Consider the following 26,866-nt stretch of genomic DNA (forward strand, 5'->3'; position numbering starts at 1 on the left):
GGAAAGGCAGAGAGGCAGTCACAGCAATATGCAGGGAAAACAAGATGAGAATGCATTATTTTTTTGCTGTTTTAATTAATTTATTTATTAAAAATTTCTACCTCCTCCCATCCCCCCATTTCCCTCCCACTCCCCTTCTCCCCCTCCCTCTCCAGTCCTAAGAGAAGTCAGAGTGCCCTGCCTGTGAGAAGTCCAAGGTCCTCCCCTCTCCATCCAGGTCTAGGAAGGCGTGCATCCAAACAGACTAGGCTCCCAAAAAGCCAGTACATGCAGTAGGATCAAAACTCAGTGTCATTAACATTGGCTTCTCAGTCAGCTCTCACCATCAGCCACATTCAGAGAGTCCGGTTTGATCACATGCTCGTTCAGTCCCTTGGTGAGCTCCCATTAGATCAGTCACACAGTCTCCGTGGGTAGACACACCCTTGCCATCCTGACTTCCTTGCTCATGTTTCCCTCCTTCTGCTCTTCATCTTGGCCTTGGGAGCTCAGTCCAGTACTCCAATGTGGGTCTCTTTCTATCTCCATCCATCGCCAGATGAAGGTTCTGGCAAGAAAAGGTACTAAGTCACGTTGTTACATATAGACAAGAATTGTGAATAAATTTAAGTCTTAATAGTTAGTTAGTAATAAGCCTAAGCTAGTAGGCCAAACAGTTTACAATTAATATAGGCCTCCGTGTGTTTATTTTAGTCTGAATGGCTGTGGGGCTGAATAGGACAGAAACTTTGTCTATATATGACCAGCCTTTAATCTGTTAAGAGTTCTGAAAAGGATTATAACCATTAGGATGAAACACATCATCAGTAAATCACACTGCCTAATGAAGAAACTCAGAATGAGTGTCAAGAAGAATGACTAGTAAGCAGAATTATGATCCTGGAGCAAATAATTGTATATTAAAATACTTGATATATTTGAACTTTTAAATGCAAGAATAATTGTCTACATAGAAGTATCTCAATATACAGTTATTCTCATCAGTACTGGTGTCCTTTTAATATTATGTGTCTTTGAACATAATTGCTTTGGATGAAAAATGTCAGTCTAATTCTTCATGCATTAAAATAATGCATCCACAGTCTGGAAAGGCTATGACCTGTGTTTCCTCCAAACTCAAAAGATAAGGTGAACTTGTAGTAATCACTTGGATCTGTTTCCTCAAAATGAGATCGTGAGGGCTACTGTTTGATGTCTTGCAGTATATGCTAAAGCCTGGCTGTGCTGAAGTGATATAAAAAGGGGGGCTGAGGCTGGTGCTCAGTGGATAGAGAACGCACACCCAGCATATTTGAAAAGACTCATCCTTAGCATTCTACAAACGAGGCATGGTGAGGCACACATCTACTCAGCACTCAGGAAGTAGAGACAGGAGAGATCTGGTCATTCTCTGGTACTCATGATCAAAGTCAACCTGGTATACAATTACCCTGTCTCCAGGCAGGACATAGACCACAAACTCATCCCAAGAATTAACTTTGTTTTTAATCAGGGACTTTCAGGCCAAAGGCAAGCAAACATTTTTCTTGTGATTATTTACATGGGTTTTATCAATCTGACCTATTATTGGCACTAATTAAATATTTATCGGCACATACAAATGAGTATGTAGACAAAATTAATATTAATTTCTTCTTTGACTTTTAATTTTCAATAATACTATTTTTTGATGGGGTAGCTGACCAATCCCTTGTCTGAGGGGCGTGACCGCTCCAGGGCACAAAATACCTTTAAAGGATCCGTGTTTGGGTAAGCTCCTCCCTCTCGGTTCCCTGCTCTTTGCGGGAACCCTGGCTCTGTAAGTTTCTCCCATTTCCTCCCTTTATTAAAGCTGATTATTTCAGATAAGACTAGTTTGGTTATTTCCCATTGCCAGCAGACCATGCACGCTACATTTTGGCGTCCAACTGGGGCATTTAGGAGCCTTCAGCTCCTGATGCCAGCCACAGGGCCTTGGGCTTTTGTTTGACTCAGTGGTCGCCCCAGTGAGCTTGGGCAGCTGCTGCCATTTAACGAAACTGCTACTTTATTATCTACTTAATCTTCATGATTTCAAGATCCTAGTTTCTATTTGTAGTATAGAGACTGAGCATGTGACTACTTCTGTCAGTGAAAATATGAATACAAAGCATAGTCATAATTACAAATGTAAAAGCTAAAGACCATTTTCAAAAAGCAAGCATCCATGGCTACAGTTCTTTGCTTGTTTAGATTTGCTGGAGTCTGACAAGACAGTTGTGCCATAATTAATGCTGTTCCCCTTTGGCAGAGAGGAGAATAGGCTCCATTATTATTGTTAAACTATCTCAAAACTTAATGCCTTGCACTACAATCATTATTTGGGATTTTTGTTTGCTTGGTTTTTAATTTTTAATACATTATTGCTTAAAGGAATGACTTATCTTGGCTCTACAATGCCTTATATTCTACTGAGAAGTTCAAGGCCTAACAAATTCCAAAAGTATAAGATGGCTAGAGATTACCCAGTCCTCTCATGTTGAGCTCAGCTCAGGGAAGAATTAAAAAATAAGGCTCCTGAGGGCTAGTTTCTCTTACACAAGTTGTCAGACATATAAACAAAGGAATGGGGGTTCTAAGTTCACATAGTTAGTGTACATGACTAAGCTTATTTCTGCCCAATTTTACTTTACCCCATATATGTAGAGGCATAATTGATAAATAAAAATTTAAATATTTCAAGTATGCAATGTAATACATGATTTCAACCAAGTGCAGCTGCCATATGGAGGACAATGATTACAATTCAACTCATCTAAACTGAATAAATAGCTGTACCATGTTAGGAAAAGAAATCATGGGATTGATGACAACGTAGATACACACGTAGGATACTGTACAAAGTAAAACTTGGTACTTGTTGATTGAAGAATCACATCGTAGAGAGAAAGAAAGGAAAGCATATTGCCTCCACCTCCTGGTGGGAGGAGGGTCAAACAATTAGAAGGTAATCTACTTTTCAAGTTTAAATATTAAGTCCTGGAAATGCATGTAAGAACTTGTGAAAAAAAAGCCTAACTTATGAAGTCTCCATCATCCCACAACCTAAGGTTTTCATGGTAGAAATTTTTTGGAATCTGTTTTGGGCTCAAATAAAATGCTGGAGTAGTTTATGATTAATAACCTAAGATGTATTGTAGTGGAAGTTTCTCTGTATCCCAGAAGCCATTCCCCAAAACCACACTTGATTTATTATTAATTATATATGTTTGGCCAATAATTCAGGATTTTTACTAGCTAACTTTTGCATTTTAAATTAGCCTATATTTCTTATCTACACTCTGCCATGTAGCTTGGTACCTTTTCTCAGTATAGTGAGTTCATTTTCTTCTGAGTCTCCTCATGATTATGAGACTTTTCCCTTCTTCTTCTCAGCGTTCTCAAAGTCTGGTTCTCCTGCATAAATATATCCTCTCTAGCTATAGGCTAGTCAGCTTTTTTATTAAACCAGTCACAGTGTAGACTTTATAACTTTAGTTATAAAGATTGGCATGTAGCTTTACGGCACCAGCAAAACATGGTGTCCCATAGACTACTTAAGCTGACTGCACTGTTCTGTTTTCTAACCAACGATATTCAAAGTTTCTGTGGGTATATAAACTTCCAATATTCAAAACTGAATGTGTTTAATATTCTTTAATTGAAAGTTCTAATATTATCCTTTATATTTCTCCAACAGTGAGAGAAGACAATAAATGATAACCTCCAAAAGGATATCAAATTCCCTATTTTATGGAAATTAATTGTTTTCTTCTCATACTAAGTGTAGACTTTTTAAAGCACCTACCAGATAGACAGATTTCACTGCCTAAAAAATAACTTCATCATTCCCTGCTGATACCAGCCTCTTTTCTCCTAGAACTTTTATCTGAAAACAAAAGATTCTTCCAGGCTTACTGATACCTTACTTTTAAATAGCCTGATGTAGGAAGAGATACACTGTGGTTACTTCCTGCAGTGATCCACTGTTTTAGATAACAAGGGAAAACTCACATTTCCCCTTAATTTATGAAAAAAATAAACAAACAATGTGGCATTTTGAAACAGTTTATCTTTTCTATCTTTGAGGCTGTGTTATAACTCTCAAATATAATATTCAATATGTAAAATCAAATTTAATTTGTTTTTTATGATAAAGTTGAATAAGTGGTGGCTGAATCGTATTATAAAAGCTTGGGATTCAAGGAGGTCGTGTGTGCTTTTTGTAATATGTTAGCTGTTGATACATGTGTCAGTGTGACCTCAACTACTGAAGAAAATAAATGATTAAAACCCCTGAGCTCCACATTCAATTAACCCTCACTGGTCACCCTTTTCCTTTACAATTCTGTTATCCAAAATGTCCCTTAATCAACAGCTTACCCGCCATAAAATTTCTCAACATGCTTTCCAGATATTTCAATCTTCTGCACTTGATTCTTACCTATAGGTCTCTTCTGTGATATCCTTAACCTTATAATCTCTGACCTCTGATTCATCCCATCTTGCATCTGCATATTCTCATGGATTCATATTCTTCATGAAGACAGTGAATAGCTTTCTGAAACAGCTTAAAAAAAAAGAAGACTATACTGTTGTTATCTAAGCAATGGCTCGTTGGCAGTATAATTGCATAATGTATAATTGCATAATGTGTGTGTATGCGTGGGTTATTGTGTCAATTAGATTAACCTCTGTACCTAATTAAAATATAAACATACCTTTTCTAGTAATTATGGGCATATACTAATTTCTTAAGGATGAAGGTGTAATGGGATGATTGCATAATTTATTTTGCTTCAACAGATTAAGACACTGAGAAATTCAATGACATAACACCTTGCTTCAAAAATGTTTAACGTTTCATTGACATATTTGTTTAATATACCTGTATACACTGTCATCATCTGAGATCATAATCAACCATTTATCTACGAGAATTAACAATATCCTGAAACATGACATATATCCCAAAGCCATTTAATTAAATACTAGGATATATTTATATTAAGACTCTAGAAAACTATGCTCAATCTTTCCTAATGACAATAAAACAAAGATAGAAATTAAATGGTGGTGAATTTGCCTCTTATTCTTCATGGAACCTATTGTATAATTTATCTTTTATTCTTTTGTGAGTAGTACACATTAAATAGTCTCAGATTCCTAAAGATATTGGCTCATATGTAATAGTAAACACTATTCTTCCTTTCACTACTTTGCAAAATTAAATTTAATAGAAGGTATTTGAAAGTTTGTTCTAAATCAAAATTTCACTGTAATTAAATCCAGTTATTTATTACTTAAAATAAAGAGTTTCAAGTTGATATGAATGATGTTATCACATAAAATTTTGATTTTTTAACTTGGGTTAAGCCAAGCCTTGCTCTCCTGATTCAAGGTACTTCATGATATGCCAGAAGTAATTTTAATTCTGATACCTACAGGGTCTAAAAGTTTTTCTCCATTAGTACTCAAAAGAATTGGTATATTCTTTTTATGATACGTTTGCTTATTTATAATAAAGTTAAGTGAGAACATCAGTAAATAAATACCACAATCTTTTTGTTATAGGCAACTAAAATTACAAAAGCAAGGGAATACAAATGTAATTTTGAATACAGTTGTTGTTTTTATTTGTTTTTGTTTCCCTTCAATGATGCAGATTAACCAAAGGCTGAGTGCATAACAGGCCAGCATTATACCAGTGAATTGCATTCTTAGCTCTTGAATTTAAGAGATAAGTTTTTATTATGTCAAACAGGATGATCAATCTTAGCCTCCCTATATGATCTGAGCTACCCTTGAACTCAGATCCACCAGCACCTGCCTTCAGAGTAGACAGATCCCAGGTCTGTACCACCACATGCTTCTAGTGTAAAAATTATTTCTAGAAAGTTTCTAGATGTAATGTTATCGGATTGTCATTCAGGGCATTAGCTGATTACTGTCCATAAGGCAGAGATGTTCTCACAGATCACAGGTAGTCATCACAAAGAACCATAACCTGCAAATTTTACACTTCCTTTGGTTCCCTATCTTCAGCATCCTATTGTTGGTATCTGAGAACACGTCTCAAAATAAACAGTTGCAATGTGAGCACTTGTGAAAGCTCTTCATATCTCAGACTCCAAATCTCCAGCAGGTATTCACATTATGACATATTCCAAAATATGAGAAGCATGGAAACAATGAAACTATGAACCTGACGTTTAGACTATGCTATCTCATTTAATCTTTTTGCCAGTCCTACATTACCTACTTCAACTCCATTACTCCAGCCTAAAGCTCTGAGGTTGTTAAAGGTAGAGTTTCCAGAAGTCACTTGGCTAGATAAAAGATCAAGTACATGCTTCAGATTCGGATGCGTTGATCTTTGATGGAGGAGTCCATCACTTCTCCACTTGTCATTTCTACACAACTGTCTGAAAACCAAAAGCTTAAAATCTCTCTGGCACCAAATTCAAAATTTCAACCCTGCAATTGTTTTAGAGATAACCGTACCAGACAGGTTTTGTTCGGGCCATTCTCCACCTGCTTGCTCTGCATGTCATGTGCTATAAAGCTGTGCCCAGCATCTGCTCGCATAGATAAGATGAACCCCTGCACAATAAAACCCCAAGCCTCTGAAGACTTCTGCAGCTCCCTGAGCCAAGGACTATTCTCCACGCTGCTGAGTAACAAGAGCTAGATCCTTGCTTCCTTTCCAGCCTTCCCCACTTCCTCCCCCCCGGAGTTCCTGGTTATTCTTCCCTTCCCTGTGCCACTGCCCCCAATCCTAGCCTCTGACAGGTTCCTCACTGCCTTTTCCCATCTGTCAGAGGGTAGCCTGAATAAAGCTTGCGTGTTTTACTGCCACCTGGTGGTTTTATTTTTATTTTGCATTGCCTGGAAAACCCGAAAACACCCTACACTCCCATTCTAGTTTAACAAGGTTTCTAATCTTGGTTAATTGGATAAAAATTCATCTTACAAAAAGAAAAGAGCCAAACTTAACATTAATAAACGCAAAGTTTTATCGATAGCATGGATTCTAAAACTGTCGAATGCATGACTATTAAAGGTGGCTCATGATAAATTTATAATCACATGCCAATAAACTTCAAATAAAGGTGATAGTCATGCTACCTAGTAGGACTCCTTTGGCCACAAACACTGAATGCTTTTATGAGTTATATGCATTAAGATAGAAAGTTAAAAGAAAAGATATATTTGGGTATATAAGTAGCTACCAAACATACATTTATTAAGAAAATTACTTAATAGATGCTCAAAACTTGAGAACATACATGTGTTCAGTGTTACTGAAACTAAGAGACCTATACTGCAGAACTAGTGGCTACTTTCAATAACTTGATCAAATCATGGGCTTTGTGCACTTTTATTATACCACATATTTTATTAACTTTCAAGAAACTATTTTTTCTATTCAAGATGAGATGCATTTTACTCAAGGCAATAACCAGATAAATGTGAAGGGGAAGCCCAGCCAATCACTTTGTTTGTAAGGCATGTCCCCCTTAGGCTAAAATTTACTTATAAAATCTTGCGGGTGTGCGGTCCGCCTTCTCTTTGTTTTCCTGCGCTCCTCGCTGGAACTTTGGCTTTTGACAGTTCCCTTTTCTTTCCTTTATTAAAGCTGAATATTATATATTAAAGCTAGTCTGGTTAATCATAACTGCCGATCAACCACATCCCTTCATTTATGTAAGCTCTTCTATATTGATTTTAACTAATTTTTCTCTTAATTAAAAAATTCTAAATATGTTTAAATTTTATTCAATGTGTAACCTTGGCTTTTCTCACTTGATTGGAGTAAGAAACACCATAGCATAAAGAGACATATTCGCATGGGTCTGTGAAAAGCTCAAAGGGATACTCAACCTTTAATATTATTGGGTGGTATCAGTTCAATGTCTGGGATCTGAGACTGAATTAACGGGGCAAAAATTAGCTGAGCTTAGGAATTTTCCTCTTTCACACTCCATCTAAATATGAGCAAGCAACCTCACACTGCTGCTGCCACAGACCATAGTTTTCCCCACCGTCACAAATCCCACCATGATGCCCTGGACCCTCACATGGCTGCTGCGACACCTTTCACTATGATACATTGGACCCTCAAACCACAAGACAAAGAAAACCTTCCTTCTTAATTGCTTCTCATCAGAAATTTGATCAAAGTAACAGAAGATATGGACTAACAGACCTGCCATGTATTATGCAACAAAACTTTCCCTGAAGAAGTAAGACATAAAGACAGAGAGAAAAGACCACATAAGTAAGAGTATGGCCATAAACCAAAGTGGTGAGCCAGTCAGCTTGATTGGTGTTACCTACAGGAATATGGGTGAGGGTTTGCTGAGAGGAGAAGTAACTCAAAGACAGCTGCAAAACCAAAGCCAACCCCAGTATGCGTGACAGTTAGCAAAGCTAGGAACATGGCTCACATGCAGAGCTTGCAGGCAGCGATGCTGGATGAGAAGGGTCCTTCCCAGGCACCACAGCTGTTCTCAACTCTTCCAGGCAGCTCAGCTGTTTTCTGCATCAAGTCTTCTTTGCAGCTTGGCTCCTCTCAGTCTTCTGTCAGCGTTTGCTCTGCTCCTCTATAAGGCATGCTCAGATTACCTTCTTATAGCATACTTTGGTAGGGAAGTATTTAGTGAATCTGGTCAGTTTCATGGACTTCCTGAAATTATTCTGTGTGATTTACCTTACTGTTTAAGGAACTTCCTACAGGAAGGAATGTTTTAATCTCCATAGGAAACTGTTGCAGAACCCCTTGTCAACAAGAAAGGGCAAATTACTCATTGGTAATGAGAACAATGAACATGTTGTTTTAGAGTAAGGGAGCAGTGGGGAAGGATGAAATATGTTTTAGGCGTTCACACTGAGTGAAAGTATTGCTGGAACTTCTTGTTTGGAACCGGCGGTGTGAGCTTTATCCAGCATAGGTTATTGCCAAGTCCTCTATGATCCTTTTTGTTTGAAAAGACATCTTGCTTCCTCATTTCTTTACTCTCATATTTTACTATTTACCCTGATAAATTTTGCCTATTTACTAAAGCCTTGCATTATTTGTTTTATATTTAAATATATCGAGTTGGCCAATAGCAAACAATCTGCATTATATTGCATTCTAGTGTCCTCTGGTATAATTTTTTTTTTTAGTTTTCCAAGTATATTGTGTAGGAATGTCTTTATTTTTTAAATACAAATGTATATATTATAAGTAGATGGTAAAGGGACACTAGCCCACTTGAGCATGTGATTCTGGCAGGCTTTGCCCTTCCCCAAATTCCCTCTGTCTTGTTAAAAACCATTGGATTACATTTCTAAAGCAAAACCCTAAGTTCTATTCTTTTATTTGATCAATTCCTCCTCCTGAGGATGACTACCAAGGTCCAGTTATAAAATTATTGAAGTCTAGCAATCCAAAGCCCTCTTTGGCTTACCTAATTAACATGATAAATTAAAATTAATTACTTCATGCTAATTCAGGGTTTCCCTTTGCACCTTTATAAAATGCTGTTTTTCTATGTGTTAAATTTGTCTCCTCTCTATTCAGAGACAGTCCTTTGTCTCACTCTGGGACAAATACTCCTGCCCCCTCAATCTTGTTCCCTTCCTTTTCCCCTCTATCTTCTGTCTTTGTCTCTTATTCCCTGACCTTTGTCTCTCTGGGGTAAATAAATCTCCTCTGTGCGGAAAACTTGGTCTTGGGTGTCATGAGCCAATCAGATGCCATTGTCAGTATTACTATTGTAGTCTCATGTAATCATGCACAGTTATCCACATACAATAAATACAATAGTGTACTTCTTCTTTAGCCTTTCCCTGTCCCTCCATACCACAAAGAAGGTTTTATGTTGATTTATTTGTTTTATATTTAGAAGTTATACTACTTGAATAACTTTATGGTGATAGGTGAATATAAATATGTTTGTGCACAGATGACTCAGGGTTAAGAGCTTATCTTGCTCTAGCAGAGGCCTGGACTTCTGTCCCCTCCACCCATATCAGGAAGCTCACATCCTCCTTTAACTCTAGGTCTGTATTGTATGACAACCTCTTCTGGCCTCCATATGTGACTGTGTTCATATGTACACATCCATGCACATCCACATATACAATACAGATAGTATTAAAGTAAATCTTTAAAATATGTTTGTAACATAAGAAGGCTATTAGGTCTAATGTATCTGAAAACCACGTTTTACACCATATTAGGAAAAAAGTCATCATACCTCTTCCTTATTGTTTAGTCTCGAAAAATTACTTTTATCTCTCAAACCCAGATCTAATATCTGTTAAAAATGATCTTCTAAGGACTTAAAATAAAATGATTTATGTCAGAAAGTAATATAGTTTGCCTTTATATATGATCCATATATATCATACTTAGATCCATTCTTCATAGCTAGAAATGGTAAATTAGAAATAGATTTCCACTCAAAATCAGAACACAACCAAACTGTTAAAATGAGCAAGATATCTAGTAAGATGTTCAAAGTTTGTCATTAGGGAAATAGAAATTAAGACAATAATGAGATATCACTAGTTACTTAGTAGAGTGTCTCAAGGCCAAAATGCTGATGATACCAACTGCTAGTGACATTGCAAAGTGATAAGATTTCCTCTTCATTACAGAAGGAAACACAAAATAGTTTATTGTCTTTCAATTTGATCTTCTTCAGACTAATATAACCTTATTGTAACAAAGTCTATAAACTGAATTTCTAAGTATTTAACCAGTTAACTTGAAAAAGTACATCTATACAAACCTTACACACTAAAATCAGTTGCTGATTTATTCAAAATCACCAATAAATTGGAAGTAAGTATCCTTCAGTAGGTAGATTGGCAAATTATGAAAGACTACCCAACAGAATATTATTAAAGATGTAATTTTCAATAGAATGTGCAGCGCACAACGCCTGTCTGCACTTTATGCGCTACCATACAGTTCACGAGCTTGGGGCAAGGAGCTGGAGGTTGAAACAAACAAAGACACACACAGAGACAGAGAAACAGAGACAGACAGGGACACGGACCTCAAGTCATCGGTAAGAAGCCCTTTATTCAATAGCACCATGGAGGCTTATATACCCAACAGTCGCGTGGGCCAACAGGTGAAAACCTCATCCTCTCATCCCCAAGGACAAGGCAACATGTGCTTGTGAAGCAGAGTTCGTAAACAACTTTGACACAGCTTTCAGTAACTCAAATCAGAAGGAAAGTAAAGATCTCTAGCAGGAAGAGCAGCTGAAGGCCAGGACTACAAATGGTCTCAATAAGAATGCTAAAAATTAAACAGCATAAACTATCATGACACTAAAAACAGAATCAATCCTGAGTAGACATAACAAGTGGAGAATGCCTCTCTCAGATACCATAATTCATCAGATAGGCCAGGGAGAAATATGGACTGCATCCTTTCCCCTTGTTAGTCAGTGGTGTCTCATAGACCCCTCCCAAATATTACACACTTGTCAGTGTTCTTAGTTATCATATAGAACTTGCTGGTATCACCCCAATGCTGAAGGTATCTCACATATTTGAGTCATAGGATATAGAGGAATCACACTGGTATACTGATTTATTCTTACTGAGTAGCTTTCATAGTGTCAGGAATTTCAATTAAAATAACTGGCTGGGGGGAAGCAGAAGACATCAATAGTCCTCTCCATCTGTGAATCTTTCAAACTGTAGTAACAAGTAGGCTGCTAAGATGTGCCCGCTGGTGCAATAGTGGCACAAATATTATAGGAGTAACTAATAGCTTTATCTGGTTGCATTAAAAACCCTCCTCACAGGATAGAACTCATACCTGTTAATGTTAACTGAATCCATGCCTAGAACTGGATAGGTAATAGAGTTTAAGGAAGAATATGATATTATTTTGATAAAAAATTAACTTTGAGATGTCCCTCAAGGTCTCATTGTTATACCCATATATTATTACATATCTAAACCCTCATCAATATAATTTCTTTTTGCATGGATGGTGATTAACAAATGGAGCCACATCTGGTTAAAGTTCAGAGCTTAAAAGACTGAGAAGTGCTTATTTCTAAATTAGATGTCTATATCATGCTTCTTCTTTCTAAGGCACAGAGATCATTGGGAAAGAGGAGGTATAAAGACTGTAAGAGCAAGAAGCAGTGGCCATCTGAAGAAAACAGTATTTGATAGACATGACCGTGCCATTGCACACTGAATCCACAGAAGCTACAAGTGCATGCACATGTTCAAGCCCATGTTCAAGCCAGACAAATTTTCAGAATGGATAAAGAAAGACCTAATGATGTTTCAGCCCTAGCTAGAAGCTGTTGGTGATTGGTGTGTGCTGAGTGGAGGATAAGTCAGTTTTCTTCAAGAATGCAATCCTTGAAAGGTTACCTATACTCCAGTAGATCACTACACAGGGAGTAGCACTACATGGACTCAGTGATGGGAGAAAGAGAAAAAGAGGAAGACTCTGAATTTAAAAGTAAATTTGTAATGGTTGGGTGGCAGGGGAGGAACTGGCTGAAAGAGATTGGGGAGTGTATTTACTCAAAACATGTAAGTGTATATGAAATTCTACATTAAAACAGCAGCATTATTTGTAGTAGCCACCACCTGGAAATAACCTAGATGCCCCTCAACTGAAGAATGGATAAAGACAATGTGGTACATTTTCACAATGGAGTATTTCTCAGTGGTTAAAAAAAAAAAATAATGACATCTTGAAATTTGCATGCAAATGAATGGAACTAGAAAAATCCATCCTGAGAGAGGTAACCCAGACCCAGAATGATGAGCGTGGTATGAACTCACATGTAAGTAAATACTAGCTGTAAAGCAAAGAATAATGAGCCTCTATTCCATGACCCCAGAGAAGCTAAGTAACAAGGAGAACCCTGAGAGAAACATACACAGATCCTCCTGGGAAGGGGAAATAGACAGGATCTTCCAAGAAAAATTGGAGCATGGGGGTTGGGGAAGAAGGGAAGGCAGAAGGGAAGGAGGAGAGAAGGGAAGATGGGAGAGAAATTTGAGGAAACAGGATAGTTGAGATGGAGGAAGGACAGAGACTGCCATTAGAGAAAAATTTCAGGAATCCACAAGGATGACCCCAGCTAAGACCCTAAACAATAATGGAGAGGGTGCCTGAAATGGCCTTGCCCTGTGGTCAGATTGATGACTATTATAAAAGTCATCATGGAACCTTCATCCAGCAACTGATGGACGTAGATGCAGAGAACCACAGTGGAGCACTGGGCTGAGATCCCAAAGTCTGGTTGAAGACTGGGAAGAGTGAGAATACTAGCAAAGAGGTCAAAACCCTGGTGGGGATACCCATTGTAACAGCTTACCAGAGCTAATGGGAGTCCACCAACTGCTACCTGAGAGTGAGAGAACCAGAATAGAATGAAATTAGCCCATCTGAATGTGGGTGACAGTTGTATGGCTGGGGAGACTGTGGCAGTGAGGCAAGGATTTATCTGTACTGTTTGTTCTGACTTTTTGGAGCCATTCTCTCTGAAAGGACACATTGCTCTGTCTAGATATAGTGGGGAGGGCCTTCATCCTTCCTCAAAGCAATGTGCTAGACTGTTGACTCCCCAGGAAAAGCGTTATCCTCTCTAAGGAGTGGATGAGGGATGGGTGGAGGGACGAGAAGGAGGGGAGAAAGTGGGAATTAGATTTGCAATGTAAAATGAGAAAAGATAGTTTTTAAAAAAAATTTAAAAAGAAAGGAAGGAAGAAAGGGAAAAGTTTGTTAAACATAAAAAACAAAAATCCAGTCTGAAGAGCTACATGGTAGACTATGCCACACAGCATTCTTGAGTGTGAAATACCAGACATATAAAAGACATGAGAGGTTCAAGGAGACTGGGTAGATTTGCGTGTGAAGAAGATACACACATGGTATGCTGTAAGATCTTCTTGCAGTGGTAATGGGAGACAGCTGACAGTATGCATGCAAGACCTATAGAACTTTATAACATGGTCAATGGACATTATTGTATGCTATCGTTCTTGAGTAACTTGAGTGATTGTGTAATCTAAGCAAGGATTGAAAACTAACAAGTCTTTTTAAAGTGAAGGATGAAGGGAAAGTAATGACAGCCATGGAAATGAGTAATTTGTAGGACCTGGGGATACTGCCCATAAGAGCACCACCACCATTATGTACATGTATGTCAGTTTGGACTAAAAACCCTTCCTATATGATGAGTTATCAATCCTAAACTGCTATGATTGTTTATATAGTTTGAACTGTAGTCCTATGAAAATGCTTTAAAATTCTAATTGTCAGCATCTATGGATGTGATCATCTCTGAAATTAGTTCACAAATACAAATGGGATTTGTAGATATAATCAAGTCTAAGCCATTAAACTGGTTCCTAACTAATGTGATTGATATCCTTGTAAGACAAGGACAAAAGGCTGAGAGACAGACACACAGAGGTAAGACATATGTAAAAACTGTAGTCATACTACCACAAGTCAAGCCATGCCCAGGGCTTCTACAAGGTAGAGGAAATAAGGAGGGAGCTTCTCATAAAGACTCAGAGGGATCATGGCCTTGACCACACATGCATTTCACATTTGATTTTTCTAGAACAGTGAGAAAATGCCTTTCCTCTTGTTCCATGACAGGGGAAAACTAACACACACACATGTATTAGGTTTGCACAATTTAGTTGATAATACATGATGAAGATTAAGTTTCTCACTCTAGAACTGAGAAGTTATAAAAACATGAAGCAAGGGGCATAGATTAGAGTGATCCAGGTAAGGTAGTCGGGAGCTTCAGTTAGAGGTATGATGGGTGTATATTTAGCTTAACATGGTCACAAACACAGATCTGTATGTGGAGAGCAATCTGACAGTGGATTGCATCAACCTATAGATGTGTATTTGAATAAAGATTGTATTCCTGGTAGAAGGACACTGGTGAAAATATGGTCTTTAAAATAAAAAATTGGGTTCAAGGTAGCTTCTTCATTTTGGCAATCACGATGGCAGTCTTTCATATTTCATATTTCTCAGCTGAGCACAGAAGCCTAGGAAGAAAAGCTACCCAGATGAGTCCTCAAGTGTGAGGTTTCAACTCCAGTTCTCAGTGGTTACAAATTCTTCACTACGTCTACAGTCTTAACAATTAATATTTTGTTATGTTGCTATTTACTTGCTGTGGCAGTTTGAACGTAATTGACACCTATAATCTCAGAGAGTGGCACAATTAGGAGATACTGCTTTGTTAGCGTGGATATGGCATTGTTGAAGGAAGTGTGTCTTGGTGAGGAAACGCTCTGGGTTTTCTCATGCTCAGGAGTCCGCCAGTCTCTTAGTGGACTGCTTGTTGCCCTGCAAGTTGTAGGACTCTCAAAGTATCCCAGTACCATGTCTGCCTGCACACCACCACACTCCCTATAATGATGATAATGGACTGAACCCTTGAAACTAAGCCACCCAAATTAAATCTTCTCTTTATAAGCATTGTTGTGGTCATGGTGTCTCTTTACAGCAACAGAAACCCTAAGGCACCTGCTTAGACTGAACTCCCGGCATCTTCACTTCCTAAATTTTGATTAATTTCTAAATTTCCTTACATGTTATTGCCTCTAATTCTTTATTTATAACATGAAGATAATAACAATACTATACAATTTATAGGATTTTTTGTAAAGAACATAATGTAATTGATCTAATAGTTCAGGCTGGCACAAAAATCCCAGTGAGAGTGGCACTCTCAGAAACACTTTCTCTCTGTCTCTCTCTCTCTGTCTCTGTGTGTTAATGTTTAAGGAAATAACATGTTTCTATCAACTAATTATATATTTCTTTCATCACTAATTTCTTCTTCTCGGACAGCTGGATGTTGAAAATGTGCTCCGAGTGTTTCAGCCTGTTATGTGACTGTTTCTCTTGCTAATGACTGGATACAGAGATGACTCATTTTGAGTACAGTATCTTGAAGAAGGATTTTCTTAGGGCCACAGTTTTGATGGTTGTTTCTTAATTTAACTTGCCTTGGTTTTCAGAAATGATAAAGCACATTAAATGAAGAGCTCTTCTATGGTGATCAGTTTCTACTGTGTAGGCTGATCATTGGCAGAATGTGGCCAACAGCGGGGGCTAACTGAGAAGCAAAGGACATTGGCGCTGGGCTCTGATTCTTCTGCATGGACGGGCTCTGTGGGAGCCTTCTCAGCTTGGTCGATCACCTTCCTGGACCTGGGGGGAGTTGGGAGGACCTTGGACTTAGCATAGAGTGGGGAACCCTGATGGCTCCTTGGCCTTGAGAGGGAGGGAGGGGAGGTATGGGTGGAGGGAAGGGGAGGGAAGGGGGAGAAGGAGGGGAGGGAAGGGGGAGGAGGAGCGGAGGGAGGGGGGAGGAGGAGGGAAGGAGATGGAAATTTTTAAATATAAAAAAAAATAAACCATGAGAAAAAAAAAAGAAAAAAAAAAAGAAGAAGAAAACTATCCCAAGAGGATGATTGTCTACCCATTCAGGAAGAGACTTCATGACTTTCTGTGAAAAATCAGCCAGTGTGTAAGACAGAGAACAATCATAAAAGGGTCTCTTGTGGCTCAGAATCTCTTCTCAAGCCCCTAAGCATGACATGGTGCCCAGCTTCTGACATACCATTCCTACAAGAATGCTTTCCTCCCGTGACCTGCTTGTGCATCCTAATTTTTCTGAGAATCAATGAACCAAAACCAGTATTATTTATGTTAATTGTGCTGGGAACTGCATAGATAAAGTAATTTAAACACATTTGGGATACTATGTCTCTAAATGCTGTCTCTATCTTCATCCTTCAGTGGCAATAACATCCAAAAAATTGGGAAAGATAAAAAAGAAATCTATATTTTGTGATCAGCTTGTGGATGTGATGGTGAATATTCATGGCAAGGCTTGAACAAATAGAAAGTACTCTGTCTTTGACAAAAAGGAATTTCAAACAGCATAGCATCCAGGAATAAGGTTTAAGGGTAAAAAGGCAACTTACTGACTTGAGTTCCTGTAACTTATACCATGGTTACCCCTGACCATGTCCAAGTTGAATGTATTCTTAATATTGGCCCATAGACAATGGATATCTCATCATCACTATTAATAGCTCCAATGGCTAGCGTTTTGTAGCTGGCATTTGCTTTCATGTTTAATACATGAAAACTCTGTACATGTGATAAACTTAATTTTAAACAAAAAGGGATCTCTGTTTATCTAACAGAAATTCTTTGTGGATGAAGGACCCCTGTCCCTCATGAGATGGACAAATGTTGGAAGAGGGAAGATTCACTCAAGCTAATCAATAGTGATTCTTCCACATTCAGACAATTGGCCTTTTCTGACTTAGCTTTTCAAAGAAATACATAAATATTTTAAAACTATTTCCCAAGGTGAATTCAGTGTTCTATGTTTTGACTGTACAGCAGCATGAGTGGCATGATTTTGACAAAATTGTTGTACTAGTTAAGAACTGCTGCCTAACTTGATCACCACAAGCTTAGAAGGTAAACTACTAGACACTCATTCTCACGCTCAGAAGCCTGAGGGTGGCTAAGCTGGATTGCTTGCTTAGTAAATTCACAGCTTCATCAAAAGCTGCTCTGCGTGGGTTTTGTCTTATTTGGAACTCAGGTGGAATGTTTCTCCTTTTGTCATTCACTCTGATCGTGGCCAGAACTCAGCCCCTCTAAGATCAAGTAATGGGGCTTAATTTTTGTAAACTGCCAAGTGAGTCCGACTTTAGGTACTAGATGCCACTAGAATTTTGCAGTGTGGATGTCTCTGACATGATCACTAGCTTCCTCAAGTTGTATGATGCAGAGAGCCTTGTTCTAAGACAGATCCAATGACCTGGGATAGATGTGTGAAGTCAGCACAACGAAGAAACTGTGACCACCACTTTTAAACAAGTGGCTCTGGATAACCTGGGCTGTTTTTATTTATATACATTCAGTGGTTTTCATGAAGAGTTTTATAGTTAATTTTGTTTCCTTTTGTATCTAATAATGTTTGCAATATTTCCCAGTTGGGTCCTTTAACTCATTCCCTTTCCCTGCTCCACCTTTCCCACCGGTAACCATTGACTCATAGCTCCAATGGTAAAAGCACAAGCAGTGCTGCACGCAACAAAGGAAGTTTGCCTAACGAGGCACACCTCCAGGTAGAGCAGTATGCCCAGTTGACAGCATTTGCTATCACAGCGTCATGCAAACTGAAAGAGAATTTTGCCACTAAGAATGTTTTCTCTGGTGAAATCTAAATTCTCACGATCAACTCACCAGCCGAAGCTGGTTCAATTCATCTTACATTCTATGCTATTCAATCTCCTATGGGGAATATGCCAAGTTTTTTTCTTATCATCCTGTAAGCAACATAATGTAAAAGTTTATTCGTAATAGTTGGTATTGCTTGTCCCTTGCTCTCATATCCTTCGCTCAACTACCTACAGTATTGGTACAGCTATTAGAAATGAGGATGCTGTGGCTTTCTATGATTCTGCTTCATTCCCTATTCCTATGCTGTTTTCATTAATTCCTGATATCATCTATTTATTAAAATTTTTCCTAGACTCTTGTGGTTAAAATCATTTTCTCCAGAACAGTTATACAAATTTGTAATTTTGCCATGAACTTCTGTGACTCTTTCAAGCTTTTCACAAGGTGCATTGGAAAGGCATCATCTTGTTCTTAAGAAGCCTGAATTCATGGTCATACCTTAAACATCAAAGTATTTAGGGGCTAATTCAGATCCATCCACTGTATATTTTTAACAACATCTCCTCTGGCTCACACAGAGGAGAGTTATCAGGGGGAAATTTCCCTTTTGTAATAGTCATTTTATCCATAACTCTGAGACAGTGAAACTAGACGCAACCAGAAATATGATTTGTATAAAGAAAGCAAGGAGAGCATGTAGCACATATGTTCCTGGGTCATGCCCAGAACTATACAGTGGAATATTCTTTGACCTTGCCAAAAAAGGGTCAGATTCTCCAGGGACTTGTCACAAGCAGAATTTGTTCATTCTAGTCTTAGGCTTTGTACTCCAAAAAATTCACACAGTTCCTGGCAGTAGGTGAGGAAAGAAGACTCAAACAAGACAGGTCTCCAGCTTGTTTGGCTTTATCCTGGCCAAGTGCCATATAAACTTTCAACCAAACAGAGATGCAATGGTGTTCTTATAAGATTATATAAGAACTGAATAGCGCTCAGCTGGTGACATATTAGATATCATAACATCACAGGTTTCTCACATTAGTGAGGGCACTGGAAACAAGTCTACTGCCTTGCGAGTTCCATGAAAGTAGAAGAGCATACAATCTTGCAACTATGAAAACACAATTCTGCCTATTCTTCTTTAAATATTTCTATGATGTAATTTACAGTTATTACTATAAAAGGTTTTGGTAAAAAAAATGTTATGCAAGCATGAGTCTTCCATGTACAAGATTAGTTTTGGTAAATTTATTCTAAGATGTTCACGAAATGATAGTATCACCCAAAGACACACATTTATTACAACATCATCTTATGATTTATAAATATCCATTATACATCTTGTCAATTTCAAAACCTGGATATTGGCTAGAAGGAAGTCACTGTGAAACCCACAGTAAGAGGTAGGACACCAAGTAATTATGAAATTCAGAAAGCAGGAAGCAAAAGACTGTTAATTCACTCAAGGTTGATAGGGATCACGTTTGGTCAGGGAAGACCTCCTAAAAATCTTGATAACAGATATAAAGAAATAAACCTAGAAACACTACAAGAGAGAGGATATATATTTTACCTGCATAAACATAAAAACATGAAACAAAAACATCTTTGGCTGGTTTGTGTGCAACACATGTTCCATATGTGTATTAATTATGGTATGTATGCTATCTTTGAAAGCTGTGTGTTTTCAGAGCAAGGGGACCACACACCAATGAAAACACATGGTCCTGGTGATCCAGCCTCTCTGAGTGCCTCCCTTGTAGTTGCCTCAGATTTCTGCCACAGAACAGTTTCACGGCTGCTGAGTGAGACGGTCTGGCATCACAGTCTGTTCTTTCCAGGGCTACAGGCAAGCACTGCGCTTTCCCATTTCACAGAGATAGGAAAACAAGTGTTATGGCTAGTTTTCCTAGGACTTGACCATTATCACAGTTTCCTCAGGGTCCTCTAAAGATCTCACTGCTCCCTGATTACAGAAAGCACTCTAGAGAACATGAAGCCCAAGAGGTGTGATGGTTAGTGTTGGTCATGCACGCTGGTAAGATTCGCTCCAAGTTCAATTGTCAAGTTTACGTGATTAACTGTGATAATACTAGTTAAGGTCTTTCAACACATCTTAACTATAAATAGAACAATATTCAGCTTTTTAATATTTTATTTTTATTTATAGATCTTTTTTCATTTTATTTTACATACCAAGCAGCTTCCCTTTCATGTCCTCCCTTTCCCATCTACTGCCCTCCTATCCACTTCTCCTCCATCTCCACTCATAAAGGGACAGGCACACCATGGGCTTACTCATGATCAGCCCGCAAAGGCTAGGCTTAGAACCAAAAATATGTTTCAGCTCTTAACGTTGTCTTCGGAGCAACACGCTCTGACTTTCACTAAGTTTCACGAGCCTCTTCCCATTCTCCCATCTTAGCAATACACTATTACTTTTGGACTCCCATTCAACAAATTCTCCTTCATGTATATTTCTAGTTACTCTTTTCTTTTTTCACTCATTTTCTTATTGGTTATTACTTATTAATACAAAAAAGTATTCTTTCTATAGGAAAGTCGCATAGTCTGTAAGTGTCTTGTGGAAGAAATTCATGAAATACATGCTCTATTTTTAAAAGAATGATTTTCTGTCCATCAAGCCAAAAATTAGTACAGTTAGATTGGCTAAGTATAATTTCACACAGTGATGTGTGACACTGTGCTTGGGATGTAGCATATGATCAATGAATACATTCAAAGATAGATCAGTCAACCAACAAGAATGATGACTAGTGTTTCTCCACAGTAACTGATATCTCTGCTTCTCTAATTCAGTGGCTATTTTTGGTCTCCCTTTAATATATTACTTTCTTTACTTCTAGAAGTCTACTATTGTTCTCCATAAATAGAATTAAATTGAATATTTTCACTAGGAGACTATTAAAACAAACAAGGAGGACTACAAAGTACAACTTTTAAAATCATTTTTATCAAATTGGATATGGGTAAAACATGTCTTTGATCCCAACAACTTAAAGGAGAGGCAGGTGGATCTCTGTAAGTTGAGTCCAGTCTGGTCTATCAAGTGAGTTCCAGGACAGCCAAGGCTACACAGAGAAACCCTGTCTTGAAATTTTTTAAGAAAGTGGTTTTCTCCCTTTTTTGTGAAAATAAATGATAGTATTAAGTTTATGAAAGAGTGGATGCTTTTAGTACCATGTTATCATATGTTTGGGACACAATTTCTTCCATAACTTTAAGGTTTTTATTTATTTATTTTAAAGTTTTTATTTACCTATTACTATTTATTTATAGTTATTTATCTAATTTATTACTATTTATTTATAGTAATTAACATTGGGAATAATATATATATACACATATGTGTGTAACAATTGAACACTGTTGTAAACTACAACAAAATAAATATGAAGTTTATGAGTAGTAAATATATAGAACTTGTACAAATATTAAATGAATACATAGTTCTTATTTCATTTACCTTAAAAATGGTGAAGGAGGATAATATGTATCCATAATGTGTACTTTAAAATCCATATTTTCATAGAGAAAACAGGGAGAGACTCATGTAAATAAGTAAGGTTATGCCTATAAATGTATCCATCAAGATTGTTAAGTTCTTTCTGGATACTGTCCCTCTGAGTTAGCTTTAGCTCTCAACTTGACGTGGCTCAGAGTTAGGTGAGGAAGTCTAAGTTGGGTGATTGCCCCACCAGATTGCTCTGTGGAATTGTTTGTGTGCCATTTCCTTGATTGTGATTGATGTGGGAGTGCCAGCTCCACTGCAGTTGAGTCACCCTTGACAGGTGGTCCTGAGTGATATAGGAAAGGTAGATGTGCATGAACCAGGGAGAGAGAGCAAGATAGCAATTTCCCTTCATGGTTCTTGCTTCAGCTTCTGCTTTACCTCTTACCTTGCTTTTTCTTGATGATGGATTTTAATCAGAAGGAGGAAATGAAATTTTCTTCCTCAAGTTCCTTTTGGCCATGGTGTTATCACAGCAACTCAAATAAAATAAGGTGAATTCTTTAATATTTTGTTTCTATGAAACAGCATCTTTAACACAATACACAAATTCATTTTTATTAGATAAGAGATATTGATAGTAAATTAATATTAAGACCTCATAGGAGTTATATAACCAAAGACCATAGTTATATAAAAAATAAAATTACAAACAAAAATCAAAACAAACTATAAACAAAATTTTGCACAACAGTTACAAATTTAATCAGTAGTTGCATTAACAATTATGAAAGTGGAAAGAGCTTTGAAGGTTGGTGGAGAAGAAAAGACTCCCTTGATCTTCCCTCTCAGTGGACCCTGCATGCTACAAAATGACTTGCTGGGCACAATATTCCCATTCCTGAAGTAGTCCTTGACTGTCACATAGTTACTACTTTCTGATTGGATTTGAGGTCTGCTTCATGGAAGGAAATTTCATGCCTGGTACTATAATCCTGGTCAAAAGTCATGGCTAGGGAGTTAGTTCATAGACTCTATAATAGAACCCCATATTATTAGTTAAATTGTTATACTGCCAAATTGTCATAAATATTTATCTTTATATTCAGAAACTTAGGTTGTTCCCAACTTTAGGTTGTTTAATTTTAAGAAGCTTCTTTGTGTGGTGAATAGCAATCAATGGAGACTTGCATAACTGCTGAAAGCACTTAGTATTCAACCCTAATAGGATACCTATCACACACACACACACACACACACACACACACACACACACACACACGCCTCAGTCAACATGACTGAAGGGATGGATCAAAGAAGGTAAAAGCTAGAGAATAGGGAGCAATGTTGTGAAATGCTATCTTCTAAATATGACATGACTGCCTCACTTATGAACTCATAGCAGCTATGGTTGCCTGAACAAAATCAAGATACCCAACATTCTGGTAAAGAGGATCTTCATATTTCACCCCTTACAGAGGCGAGATAGAGGAAGGGGGAATTATTATTTTTGAAGGACGTGGGCAGTGTTCAAATAGATGGCCCAACACTCATGTAAACAAGGCAGTGGGTTACCAAAAAGAACTAAGTAAGGAAGTAAGGAAGACAAAAGGGGATTTGTTAGAACAGTGGAGATAGTTAGAGGAGGGAAGTCGGGAGTAGATACAGTTATATATCATCATATACCTGGATGCAATTCTCAAGAATAAAGAAAATGTTTTTATTTATGAAAAACAAAGAGATCCATAGTGATGCATGCATGGATTTGTATGATCTAGTAAGTGTTATGTCTTTGTAGTCTTTGAGACTGCAAAGAGACGACACTGAATGAATATTCTTGGAGGTCATAAGTGCTGGTTATAAATAGGTCTTGCGCGATCTGATGTGTTCTTGTTATTAACTTTCTCACTTGACTTTTTGTGCCAGTGAACTCCTCCCTCACGGCTCTGCTATTACTGGTGGCTTTGTTGATTAGACTTGGATGAACTATTGCTACATAAATGGAAACATTGCATGGATACTTTTGGATATTCCCTTTATCTTTGGTGGGTCATCAGTAGAAGAAGTTTGACTAAACCACCTGCATTATCCCTAGAGAAGATATTGACATCAAAATTGATAATGAAATCATCTATTATTTAAAAAGAGGCAATGCCATGTAAAATCTAATACCCTCTATTCTATGTTATCCTGGCACAGTGAAACCAAATATCCCCCTATCAATGAGACACTTCATCCAAAATAGAAAGCTCTGGGAACTTCGGGTCAGATTGATTTTAATGACATTTCTTCCACTGTGAGCTTTTCTGGTTAATCTTTTTTTACAGTGACCAGACATTTGGGTTCCCACACCATTTCTTCTGTAATTGTCCATTCTTAGGTTAACAGAATTATTTGAAGTGTCTACATTCCAGTAAGAGATGGTGCAATTATGGCGAGGGTTTGTAATGTCCCTGAAAGTAGGTAGAGCTAGAGAGATTGGGTGTTTCCATAAGGAGACATCAGCTAAATTTCCAGCAGCAAAGAGAGGCCAGAAGTTTCAATGGCTTTGAGTCACATGAGAGAACACAGTGGGAATCCCATTTACCCAGAATATTCATTTCAGACAGGGTCACCTAAGCCCCAAGAACCTGTTTTCTTTCTTAGTACACATGTTGCCTCAATTACCCTCATTATTGTCTCAATTCTTCCTTTTACTTTGCCTATGGGGACAGTAAGCCAATATTCAGGGCTCCAATCAAGAATAACAAGAATCCACAGAAGGCTGCATTTGACTCTTGCCAGCCAAGGGAAGAAATAGAGCAGAAATGTGAACCAATCACTAATTTTTGCCAGAGTTTCAAGGTCTGTACTCCCAAAAAGTACCTGTATAATTCTTTCATGTAGAAAAGCCATCATTCACTTGCAATGTCCGCGAAGACCGCCACATTGTAAATAGCACCCAAGTTTTCTAAAAAAGTGATTTTTCCGAATCGACTTCATCAATAACATGTTGCCAATTTCAGGATGATAAAAAATCACTAGAACTCATCAAGACATTTATTACATGGTACCATCCTCTGGATTGTTTTCAAGTTAGTTATTTATCCTCTAAGGAAATTTATGCACATTGACATCACTTTTATATATACATATGAATAAATAAAAAGCAGTGGTTCTCAGTCTTCCTAATGCTATGACCCTTTAATACAGTTCCTCATGTTGTGGGACCCTGTATTACTCAGTGTTCTCTAGAGTTACAGAACTTACAGAATGATAGAATGATTCTCTCTTTCCCTCTCTTCCTTTTTCCCTTCCCCCTTCTCTCTTTGAATCACCTACAGGCTATAGTCCAACAATAGCTAGCTGTGAACAGAATGTCCAAGAATCTAGTAGTTGCTCAGTCCTCTGGGGCTGGGTGTCCCAGTGAGTAATCTATATATGATGGAATCCAGAAGAAGTAGGCTTCAATGCCTGAGAAGGAATGGATGTGCTAAAAAGGTAAGGGTAATCAGGTGAATAACAAATCTTTTCTTCTTCCACTGTTCTTATTTAGACTTCCGGCAGAACATGTGACCCACATTAAAGGTGTGTCATCCTACCTCAAGATCCAGATCAAAGTCCTGTGTCTTCCACCTTCAAGATCCAGATCACGGGAATGTTGTCTTCTGCCTCAAGATCTGGATCACAAACATGCCCTTGATTTCTGGACTGTAGTTTATTCTAGATATAGTACAGTTGAGAAGAACAGCCATCACAATCCCCCACCATGAAGTTATTTAATAACTATAACTCTGCTACTATTGTGACTTGTAATGTAAATATCTGATACATAATGTTTCTGATATGCAACCCATTTGAGGTCATGAACCACAGGTGACATTTGGGGTAGGGTATAAATACAAAGGATATTTTAAAGTCTAATTTGATTTTATTTTGATATTCAAGGTAGGGTATTCCTGTATATCCCTGGCTGTCCTGGAATTCCCTGTATAAACCAGGATGACCTCAAACTCAGAGATCCACCTGCCTCTGTATCCCGAGTGCTGGTTACAAATGTGTGTAGTTTCTCATTCCCCCCTCTACTCTAGAGAACATAACTTTAGCCAAGAAAGAGCTTGCATAAAACTAATAATTAAGAGACTAACTTTAAATATTAAAACCGAGAGATTTTTGAAATGAGTTCAAGTGTCAATGAAGGGAAAGAGAGTATTTCTCTGTCTAGTAGCCAGGAAAGGAATCAGAAAAAATATCAGAGGGATAGGTAAGCAGTTGAAGAATAGGTCAGAAAAAAAGCAGGTAGGCTAAAATAAGAGCAAGGTATTCAAAACTGTAAGTAAAAGCAAGAAAGAAAAGTAATTCTTGTGTTCTCTCATATATGCAATTTAAAACTGTAACAGGGACAACAAGCAGGAATACAGAGGTGGATACTACTGAGGAACACCAGGGAATCTTTGCTGAGCAGGGACAGTATAAGTACATTGTACAAACAAAACCAAAGTATCTTATGTGCCTATCTGAAAACCACTATTAATAATAACTGAAAGTTGAGGCTTTTTTAAATATCACATAAGGATATACAAATTATCATCTTTGTTTGGTCATATTAAACCAAACACTGAAGTTTTTATGACCCCACACCCTTCATGGAATCTAAAATTTCCCAAAGGTTATAGAAACCTACAGAGCAATGTCCTATGTCAAGAAATGAGAATCACAGAAAAAAACTAAAAGAAGATCATCTACAAGGAGTTAGAATAAGAAATAATAAATATCTCAGTTTCAAAGAATTGGTACATTGTGGATGAAAACCTGATGACTAACAAGGAAATGAGATAGTTAATTTTGAATGCATAAGCCATGACCTTAGAACATTGATATGGATTACTCCAAATACTTCTTACCCACATGCTAACAATTTTTCAAGGTTTTTATAGTAACTGAACAAAGAAATTCACATCAAGACATTGTTCAAGTCCACTGGTGGAAACTTCATGTGGGCCGGTCACAACAAAATGTGGAGTCCTCTATTACAAATTCAGATGCTGTGTGCTGATATCCTTAGCTTCTGAATTAGGAGGAGATAGGATTCTATTTTTACATTCCAAAGGAATTTACCTAATAGCCACAAGGATGTTAAACATAAGATAGAAGTAACCAGTAAATGTCTGTTAATGATTTAATCC

The sequence above is a fragment of the Arvicola amphibius genome, chromosome 1, assembly GCF_903992535.2.
Source record: "Arvicola amphibius chromosome 1, mArvAmp1.2, whole genome shotgun sequence".
Taxonomy (NCBI): domain Eukaryota; kingdom Metazoa; phylum Chordata; class Mammalia; order Rodentia; family Cricetidae; genus Arvicola; species Arvicola amphibius.